The sequence below is a fragment of the Chinchilla lanigera genome, unplaced genomic scaffold (genome assembly GCF_000276665.1).
Source record: "Chinchilla lanigera isolate Chin_1 unplaced genomic scaffold, ChiLan1.0 scaffold00030, whole genome shotgun sequence".
Lineage (NCBI taxonomy): Eukaryota > Metazoa > Chordata > Mammalia > Rodentia > Chinchillidae > Chinchilla > Chinchilla lanigera.
The window spans coordinates 21,797,172-21,807,870 of record NW_004955431.1 but is presented as its reverse complement, the minus strand read 5'-3'; the positions used below and the strand labels follow the sequence as shown (position 1 = coordinate 21,807,870).

The 10,699-nt window shown below is 39.0% G+C and overlaps 1 pseudogene; it reads right to left on the bottom strand.

Annotated features, from left to right (window-relative positions):
- Positions 1 to 7,552: 7,552 nt before the first annotated feature.
- On the bottom strand, positions 7,553 to 7,839 carry LOC102028324 (annotated as a pseudogene).
- Between the last annotated feature and the right edge of the window lie 2,860 nt (positions 7,840 to 10,699).

The window sequence follows — 10,699 nt, the reverse complement described above, 5'->3', positions numbered from 1 at the left end:
TTTTCAGTTTTTTGAGACAGGGTCTTGCCGTGTAGTTCAGGCAGGCCTTGAACTCACTATGTAGCCTAGGCTGGCCTTGAACTCGTGGCAGTCTTCTTGCCTCAGCTCCTTGAGTGGTGGGATTACAGGGGTGCATCACCACACCCAGCTCCACTTTAGTTTTGAAGATTGTTTTTACTTAGTACAGCATTGTGGGATGGCAGTAATTTTCTTTTAGCACTTTAAAAATATTATTCATAACCTTGTAGCTTTCATTGTTTTAATTGAAAACCCATCTTCCAGAAGTTGTTGGCTGTCCAGGCAAAACCCAAATCCCCAACCTCTTGCTCCACAGATGCACAGCTTCTTTTCTCGCACTCAGAGAGCAGATACCTGCGGCGGAGGGTGGGAGGTGGAGTGTTTGCAGCAGGTCTGTTTTAAATTTTCCACAGTTCTGGAAGTCTAGTCCCTTGGTTCTTGTTTGTAAACTTTTCCCTTTCAGATGTAGAGGTTCTTCTGGCTTCTTGCTATTGCTAACCCTAGGCTGATTCCCTGTATCATGATTTTAGCCCTGCCCATCCCTTTGCTAACAATCCTTTGTTAAACTTCAGTTACTGTCTTTGATCAGACTATCTTTTCCTGCTGGAATACATGTACAACAGGGTTCATTAATGTGGTACTACTGATATCCTTTAATACACTAATGTGTCTTGTGACTTTTCAAGAAGGGCCTTAGAATATGTATCTCAGTATTTTAGGAAACTTATAGACCTAATGCTAAGTAGCTGGGTGACTTTTGGGAATCTACAAACAGAAGTCAACAAAGGCTCCCAACCTGCCTCGTGAGGGACCAGATTCCTGTCTTTTTGTCACCCTTGCGAGTTTTTCCTCAGGGACTTAATGCTTTAGTTAGAATAGCAGGTTCATAGACTAGAGGTCAATAGCATGGATGTTGGAGACATATAAATTTTAATCTCTGCTGTGTCAGTTACTAGCTATATCACCTTGGTAAATGACTTGATGTATCTGAGGTTGTTTCCTCCTTTGCAAAATAGGTATATATTTATCTAGCTCATAGGTCTTTTAAAAGGATGGAGGGAAGTGATACATTTCATTCATAGGACATAGTGTTCAATATGTATTAGCTTTCTTCTTTATCTTCCTACTTCATTCCATCTAATGATAGTCAAGTTAAATCATTTAAGGAAGTTGTATGTAATTATCAATCCCTTTCTGCCTCTTGGTAGAATTTGAGGAAACATGAAACAGCCTGTAAATTTCCTGACCTGTATCTTTGAAAGCTCAAATTTATGTTTAAACATTTGCTTTTAAAATTTAAGCTTCTGATTTATATTATGAATTTTATATTGTACTTCTTCTATATGCAACTTAATATATTAAGTGTTATTTAGTTAAAAGTAAATTTCTATAGCATCATTTTTATTATAGTTACTTTGTATGTGTTTTAAATATAAAAAGAAAATGACTTGGTCTTTATTCTTTTACAATTTGTTCTTTTCACCTTCCAGTCATATGGGGCTAGTGATCAAGATAAATGCAGCATATGATTCTCCAGAGTGGAACCTTGTTCATCTTGTAGCAGAAAATGCCCCCCCCCACCCAATATACTTCAGTTTGTTAGTTACTCAGGTAATAGTTCCTGTTCCAGATCTGGTTGCTTCTGTCTCTTAGAACTGCCTGGTCACTGTGATGCACATTGTATAAACCAGTCCCCATTTGACAAGCCATTCTGCTTCTGTGCTTTCTGCTTGCTTATCCCATATAAGCCCTAGACCACCAGAGATTGGGGCCTGATATTCTGGGAAGGATCCTGATCAGTGCCTGTTGATGTAACTAAATCTGCCTCCAAGTCCTGGGTGTTGTTTTGGTGTTTCTGTTTACATCACAATCTAAGTCGTAATTTGAAAGGTTTTGCTGATTGTTCTGTGGTGACTGATTGCATCAGATACTTAGAGATTCTCCAGAGGGCAAACTTATCAATCAAAATCTAGTTTTCCTTAAGGGCCCAGAGAGTTCTCCACACATACTCCACTGACAAGATCAGAAGTCACATGTTGCTCTCCATTTAAGTCTTTCTATCTTATCTCTTCATTCTCTCACTACATCCTGGCAAGAATTGAGCTTCTTTTCATATCTCTTTCTGATCAGCTATTGGGAAAAACTAACATTCTACCTCACTTTCTTCTTGGGGATGATCGTTATGGGACTCATGTGATGCTTTGTAAACTAAGGAAAACTGTTAGAAGTAAGGCATTTTTATATTCTTTTTTTTTCCTATCAGGAATCAAACTGAGGACCTAGTGCTTACCAGGCAGGTGCTATGCCACTGAGTTATATCCCTGGCCCATTTCTATATTCATAACTGTATATTTCCTCTTAAACTATAAGAGCTTTTGTGGTAGAGGAGCTTAACATCTAATATGAAAAAATAAAATGAGTGATGTTGAGGTGTGAGGATATCAAAGAAACTTCTTAGCATAGTTCTTCCACTAAAACAATAAAGTTTTAAAATAAGCAATAAAGTTAGCAACTAAAGACAACACTAATGAAGCTTTGTGCATCTTAATAACAATGGGTAACTATGCAATTATTTTCTCCAGAAACTTGCAAATCAGTTTCACTTGCAAGAGGATAATGTGTAAATTCAGAGGCTTCTGCCCAACCCTGGATAAATTAGCAAGAGATATTTTTTCCTATTCTTTTTTGAAAATGTTAATTATTTTTTACACTTTCTGAATCAGAGTTCATGCTGACTTTTTCTAGAGACTCCAACTTCAAGTCAGAAATTCAGGACAATTGTGGATGCTTGAAATGATGACAACTCTTGGTGACTTCATCATTTCTATAAAAATGTGACTGAGTGAGCAGAGTGATTCATCACCTTATATGAAATGACAGTGTGCCTGTATTTATTTCTGCATTTATTTTGTTTTATTTGTGGGCTTAATGGGTGTTACACGGTATTTAACTTGCAGTGATAGCCTAAGGTTGTAGGTTTGGTTATGGAATAGAGACGTAAGTGAATGATGCAGAATGTGTGAAGGCCTTTCCATTCAGTGAAATCCGAAGACAAAAACCTAAAGTCAAGCAAAGAAAACCTGAGCCTTAGATCTACAGTCTACCAGACCACACTGGGGATGTAAATGACTGTGTGCTCAGTCAATGCACTCCTTTCTGCCCCTAGTGACTGCCACGCTCCTAAATTAGACAGTCTTCATTTTCACTTGTAACTGGTTTTTCTGTCTACGTTCAACCCATTTTCATGCAATACACAAAGATACGTTTCTAAACTGTAAATCATCCTGTCAGTGTTTCACCTCAAGTCCTTCAACATTTTTCCATTGGCTTCAGGAAAAAGTCCAGGTTCTTTGATAAGATTTATGTAGACTTCCTGGTCTGGGCCCCCTTGACCTCTTTTCTCTTGTTACTTCCTCTTTATGTGATTGTTCTAATATTACTATACTTAATGTAATTAGCTGTCATGGTTTGTGTCTGGATGTCTCCTCAAAGCCTCCTGCAGTCATTGGGGCGGGGGCTGCTTTTCAGAGGCAGCTGAATCTAGAGTTTGTGATTGATTCTTTGTCTAGTGCTGGGACTATGGATGTGAGTGCCGCACCCGTCCTAGGGTGGGTAAGTTACATACAGTATAAGGGACAGAAAGAGTCTTCCCTTGTGTTCCTCCCTTTTTGCTCTTGTTGCTTTTGCTGTCTTCCGCCACCATGAACTGTTGCTCCTCTATCATGCCCCTGGCCTTGGAGCCCGCTGATTATGGACTGAAATCTCCACAAACTGTGAGGTAAATAAACTTTTCCTCCTTTATCTTTGGGTGTAGGATATTTCGTCTTAACAGCAAGAGAAAAGTAACTAAGCCATTAGCCATGCTGTCTTGGTTACTTTTCTCTCATTGCTGGGACAAAATATCTGACCCCCAAAATTAAGGAAGGAAAGGTTTATTTTGCTTACAGTTTGTGGAGGTTTCAGTCCATACTTGGCAGATTACAAGGCAGAGTGGCACATGGCAGAGAGCTACAGCTCAGGGCGGCAGAACACATCCAAAGCAACAAGCACAAAAGCCAGGAATGGCCTCAAGCACCCTTTGCTCTCCCTTACATATGCAAACTATCCACCCCAGGGGGGGTGTAGCTCTCACACCCATAATCAATCAAACTCTAAAAGCCTGCCCCATGGCCACATGAGGCTTTGGGGGGACACCCAGACACAAACCATAGCACGTGTGTTCTTTTAATTCTTCCTCCAACTAATATTTTTCTTTTTTAATATTTATTTTATTGGTACATTTTAGATATACATAATGATAACATTCATTATAGGGACTTTGTATCTATACATTGTATATATTTCTTTTTTTTCCCCATTCCTCTCTCCTCCCTTCAACCCCCTCTTCCCCTCTTTATTTACAAAAACGTTGTTTCCATTTTTTCCTTCTTTTTTTCTTGTCCCTTGTTTCCTTTCCCCTTATCCCCCCCCTTGTTCCCCTTCTCATTTGAACATTTTCTTCCCATTTCCCAATATCTATTATATATTTTGGTCCTTATTTATACTTTTGGTTTCTCACACCAGAAGAACCGTGTAATATTTGAACATATGTGTCTGTATCAGTCAAGGTTTACTAGAGAAACAGATATAACACAAGATAAACAAATGTACAAGAAATTACAAGTTTGGCTTACAATGGTCAGCCACAGAGTTGAATGAGGAAGCGTGCAGAGGGTGTCTGCATGCTGAAGACTGAAGAGCCCTGTCTCAGGCCTGGAGCTCACTGCAGTGTCTGTGCAGGTCTGTATCAGGAGGCTGATTGGTCTGTGACAGAATGCTGAAGAATCTATGACAAAGGCCAGAGAGCCTACACCAGAAGGCTGAAGAGTCCCAGGTGGAAGCCAAACAGTCTGCACCAGAAGCCAGGAGACGACCAAGCTGAAGGCGAAGTTTGGAGCTCCTCTGAAGAACCAGCAGCCAGTCCTTTCTAAATTTCCTTTTTTAAATGCAGCCTACCCTTTCTGGTGGTGGGGTGAGGGTGGTCCTCTACACCCACACCCTCTGCGTGACCTCCTCTTGCACAGGCTCAGGATGAATACAAAGTAAGCACCCTGGCTCCCGGCTGAGTCAAACAGTTAACCTTCTAAACTTCTCAAATTGACACACTAAACAACATCCCAGAAGGGTAAGGGCATGTACCTTTTACACTTTTACCCCAAGATGCAGAGCTGCTGAGTCACTTAGCCAAATCTCTAGACTCCCCAAATTGACAGAATGTATCAACCATGACAGTGTCTGGTTTATTTCACTCGAGAGTATGGTCTCAAGGCATCCGTCTAGCTAGAAATGTTTTAAGCTTATCCTTCTTTAGGGTAGAGTAGTACTCTACTATATTTAAAAAAAAAAAAAAAACCCTACATCTTCTTCATCTATTCATTGGTTGATGGGCATTTGGGTTGTTTCCAAGATTTCACTATTATAAACTGTGCTGCTATAATTGTGTATGCATACATCTCTGTGGTATGATGCTTTTTATTCTTTCTGGAAGATGCTAAGAAGGGGAATAGCTTGGCCAAATGAGACCTCTAGTTTTAGTTTTATGAGGAATCTCCACACTGATTTCCACAGTGGCTGCACCACTCTACACTCCCACCAACAGTGGAGAAGGGTTTCTTTTTCCCCACAGCCTCAATAGCATTTGTTATTGGTTTCTTTCTTTCTTTCCTTCTTTTTTTCTTTTGTACCAGGAATCAAACTCACAACCTCATGCCTACCAGGCAGGTGCTGCGCCACTGAGCTATACTTGGCCTTGATTTCTTGATAGTAGCCATTCTTTCTGGAGTGAGATGGAATCTCAGCATTGTTTTAATTTGCATCTCTCAAATGACCAGTCATGCTAAGCATTTTTTCATATATTTATTTGTCATTTCTAATTTCTCTGAGATGCATTTGTTCATTACAGATGTCTATTTTGGATTTGACCTTTAAATTTGGCCAGCTGATTTTTTTGTGTTCTTTATATATTGTAGATATTAATCTTTTGTCTGAGGAACAAATGCCAAAAATTTTTCCCCTCATTGTGGGTTGCCTTTTTACTTTGTTGGTGGTTTCTTATGCCATGCAAAAGCTTTTTAATAGGATAAGATCCCACTTGTTGATTCTTTGTGATATTTCCTGTGTTACTGGGGTTTTGTTCATAAAGTCTTTACCTACACCAATGTCTTCAAGAGTTTTATCTATTCTATCTTTCAGCAGATTTAATGTTTCTGTTTTAATATTTAGATCATCCATTTCGATTTTAGTTTAGTGCATGGTGGGAGATATGGGTCTAGTTTTAATCTTTGGTATGTGGACAGCCAATTTTTCCAGTACCACTTAGTAAAGAGGCCATCTTTCTTCCAGTGAACATGCTTGGTGCCTTTGTCAAAGATAAGCCAGCTGATATGGTTGGAGTTGTTTCTGCATCTTCTAATCTGTTCCATTGATCCTGGGGTCTGTTTTTTGCCAGTACCATGCTGTTTTTATCATAGTAGCTTGGGATTATGATGCCCCCTGCCTTTACTTTGTTGTGCAGAATTGTTTTTGCTATTCTAGGTCTCTTCTGGTTCCAAATGAATTTTGAGATTGTATTCTTTAATTCTGTGAGATATGCTGTTGCTATTTGTACAGGAGTGCATGAAATCTGTATAAAAATTTTGGGAGTATGGCCATTTTCACTACATTGGTTCATCCTACCCAAGAACAAGGACTATCTTTGCATTTTTTGATATCCTCTTTGATCTCATTTTTTTCAGAGTACTGCTGTTTTTGATGTAAAGGTCTTTTATTTTCTTTGTTAGATTGATTTCTAGGTATTTTAAAAATTATTACATTATCGTGAAAGCTGTTGTTTCCCTAATTTCTCTCTCAGTGAGTTTGTGATGTGTGTAAAGGAATGCTATTGATTTTTTTCTTTTTTCTTTTTTGTACCAGGAATTGAACTCAGGACCTGTACTTACCAGGTAGGCTGTGTGCCCTGGCTCTGCTATTGATTTTTGAGTGATGACTTTGTATCCAGCTATGCTATGGAATTTGGTTATTAAATTTAAAAGTCTTAATTGCTCTGGCTAATGTTCCAGAACTATATTGAATAAGAGGGATGATAGTGGACATCCTTGTCTTGTACCTGATTTTAGAGTGAAAGCTTTCAGGTTTTGTCTATTTAGTATGATGCTGGCTTTGGTTTGCCATAGATGGCTTTTATCAGATTGAGATAAAGACCATCTATTCTAGTTTTCTGTAGTGTTTTTATCATGAATGAGTCTTAGACTTTGTCAAACACTTTTTCTGCATCTATGGAGATAGTCATACGGTTTTTGTACTAGGCTGTATTACTATGGTATATTACATTTATTGATTTGCATTTGTTGAACCATTCCTGCATCTCTGGGATGAATTCTACTTGTTCATAGTGTATAATCTTCTTGATGACTTGCTGCACTCTGTTAGCCAGTATCTTTTTTTGTTCTTTTAAGACCAAAGCATTTATTATGAGTAATCACTGGAATTCTCAAGATCAACTGGATTCTGCAACAACTGCTCTCTTGGGTTTAGGTGTTGTTCCTTCATGAAATCCATACCTGAATCTGCGATATACAATTTTTAGGTGCCTCATTTGACCAGTTCCGGTGGTATTTTACCTTTTGCCTTCGCACCCCAGTTATACTTTCTTTTGCTCTTGGCAGGATAGCCACATTTGTCACAGATCAACTTCTGAAAGTGGTAGGCCTTAGAGCCACAGCAGCGGCAAAACGTGTGCGTCTTATTACGACACTATCCAAAAGATGACATTCCCTTCGTCATCTCCCTAGTGCCGCTGAGACCAAAGAGCAGCAGTATCTTACTGAGGATTTTTGCATCTATGTTCATTAGGAATATCGACCTGTAGTTCTCATTTTTGGTTGGATCCTTCTCCGGTTTTGGTATCAGGGTAATACTTGCTTCCAGGAATGAATTTGGGAGTATTGCTTTCTTTTCAATTTCATTAAAGAGTTTGAGAAGTAGTGGCATTAGGTCCTCTCTAAATTTCTCATAGAACTGAACAGTGAACTCATCATCAGGGCCTAGGGTTTTTTTTGTTGGTAAGTTTTTAATTACATCTTCAATTTCATTGACTGATATTGGGTTATTTAGAATTTTTATGTCTTCTTAATTCAACTTTGGCAATTCACATGTATCTAGGAATCTGTCCATTTCTTCTGTGTTTTCCATCTTATTAGAATACAAGTTCTTAAAGTAAGTATTGCTGATCCTCTGGACTTCTGCAAGAACTGTGGTGATTTTATCCTTTTCATTCCTAATTGCATGGATCTAAGTCTTTTCTTTCCTTTTTTTGATAAGGTTGACTAAGGGTTTGTCAATTTTACTTAATCTTTGAAAGAACCAACTCTTCGATTCATTGATTCTTTGTATTGATTTCTTAATTTCCATTGCTAACTCCTTATTTTTCTAACTAATTTCTATTCTTCTTTCAGGTCCCAACTGAACTATCTCTAGGTCCTAGTGTCTTTCTATCACCCTCACCCAGATTTAGTTTAGCTTCCCTTTTAATATAATCTCTCCTTGTTACAGGCAGCTGAGTTAGATGGAAATATTATAGGCAGTCAGGCTGGGCCAGGCCCTCGAAGGTGCCAACATCAAAGACAAGATAAGATACCTGTGGGCCAGACCTCAAGACAAAGGACTAGACAAACACACCCTCTTACCCCCAAGGGATGGACATCAGGGATTGATAAGAGTCCCTGACCCAACCCCTTACAGGAAAAGCCCCTGCTCTGTATTCATGCCTGCTTGCTACGTGACTCGCTTCCCCATTTGATCCCAATTTAATCAATTTTACCTGAACAATTCTTATTGGCTGACCATAGTTTTGTCCATTTTCCCCTACCTTGGGCCCACCTCACCTCATAGTTTTGCTCTATAAAAGTCCCCAGAAAAGACAGAGTCGGGGGTAACCCTCTCGGGTCCCCTTCTGTCCCTCTCTTGGACAGAAGCTTTCTTTCCCTCAGTAAATGTATTCTGCTCTTAACCTCTGTCTTTCCTAAAATTCATTCTTCGATTTTATTTTATTTTATTTTATTTTATTTTTGGTTTTTCTCCGGTACCGGGAACCGAACTCATGACCTTGTGCTTGCCAGGCAGGCACTTTGCCACTGAGCTAAATCCCCAGCCCCCATTCTTTGATTTTAGAGAACACGAACTCATCCCAGATATCATTCAGGTTGGGAGTTTTTATTTTCCTGTATCACCCTCATCCCTGTTCCCTGTATACTGTATTCCCACCACAATGTTTATCACAGTTCACGCTGTCAGAGAACTGCTTCTAAATGATTTTGTATGCCTTACTTGATTGGAAATTCCTTGACCCCCCCCCCCCCGGCATATGTTTGTCCTGGTCACTGTTGTACACTCAATGCCCAGCAAAATTCCTAACATGAAAAATGTGTCTGGTATTCACTGGGTAAACTGAATAAATGAAAGAATAAGGATCTTGCGATTCCTGCACCTGATTGACCCAAATCCTTTACCATGCACAGTTATTTTATGATTTAAATTGACATCACATAAAACCCAAGGGCAGAGTGGGGGTAGGAATGGACACCCCTGTCCCATCCAATCAAAACCTTAGGGAGCCCCTACGTAGAATAGAAGGCTGTGATTGTGGCACAGTGATTCTCAGCATACAGAGCATCTACAATGAAGCAAAGCAGGTTCCTAAATACAGCGTTGGAATCCTGGGAAAAGGAAGTCCTGGGTTGTTTCTACCAGCAGGGAAGAGGTAAGTGGAAAATAATAATACAATTTCTTTTCTACTACTTAATATGTATAAAATTCAGTTAATTAGGTCTATATTGTTTTCTTGCAGAAAATGCAAAAATTCATTTTTTTCTAAGATCTTAATTTCTTTTCAATCCTAAATTCCTTCAAGGTGTTAAGAAACTGACTCTATGGAGGGTGAGTGTATTGTTTAATTCCTCTAGTATAGAACCTGTGCTTTGACCAGAATGGTCCAAGCCATAGTTAGTATATGCCATCTGTCCTGCCTCCCTGAAGACACAAGCGCCGTGCAAAAGCAGGCTGAGTTTCCCCAGACTTCTTATACCACTCCCATTATGTCACAAAAACTTCTGCCCTGCCTTCTGATACATTTTCTGTTCCTTCCCTTCATTTTCTACCCTTCTAATTATCCTGATAGACATGACACAAGTTACGAAAGCTGAGATTCTTACAGCTCCCCAAATGATAGAAATAACTTAATACATATGAGAATTGCATAAGAGGGAAACCAAGATTTGTGGCGCTGACTCTGGAATTCAGTAATTCTTAACTTTTTGGGAGTTGTGGACTCTGAAAATTTGATAAAAGCTATGGCTCTTCTCCCTGATAAGATGCATCTACATCAAATTTTCCATGTAATTTCAAAGGGCTAATGAAATATAAATGAAGGGTCACTGCTGGATAGTCTTAGTGAAGAACACTCCAAAGTTCTGAGGTTTGGATACACTAAAGGATGAGAATTATTAGAGGTAGTTATGCCTATGAATTTATTATTAAAAAGAAATAATTTCTTAAAGAGTGCACCCCATCATAGAGTGTGATTATATGCTCTGACATGTGCTTTATTAATTTATGACACTCTCAAATAAAGGCTTTTAGGGAGGAC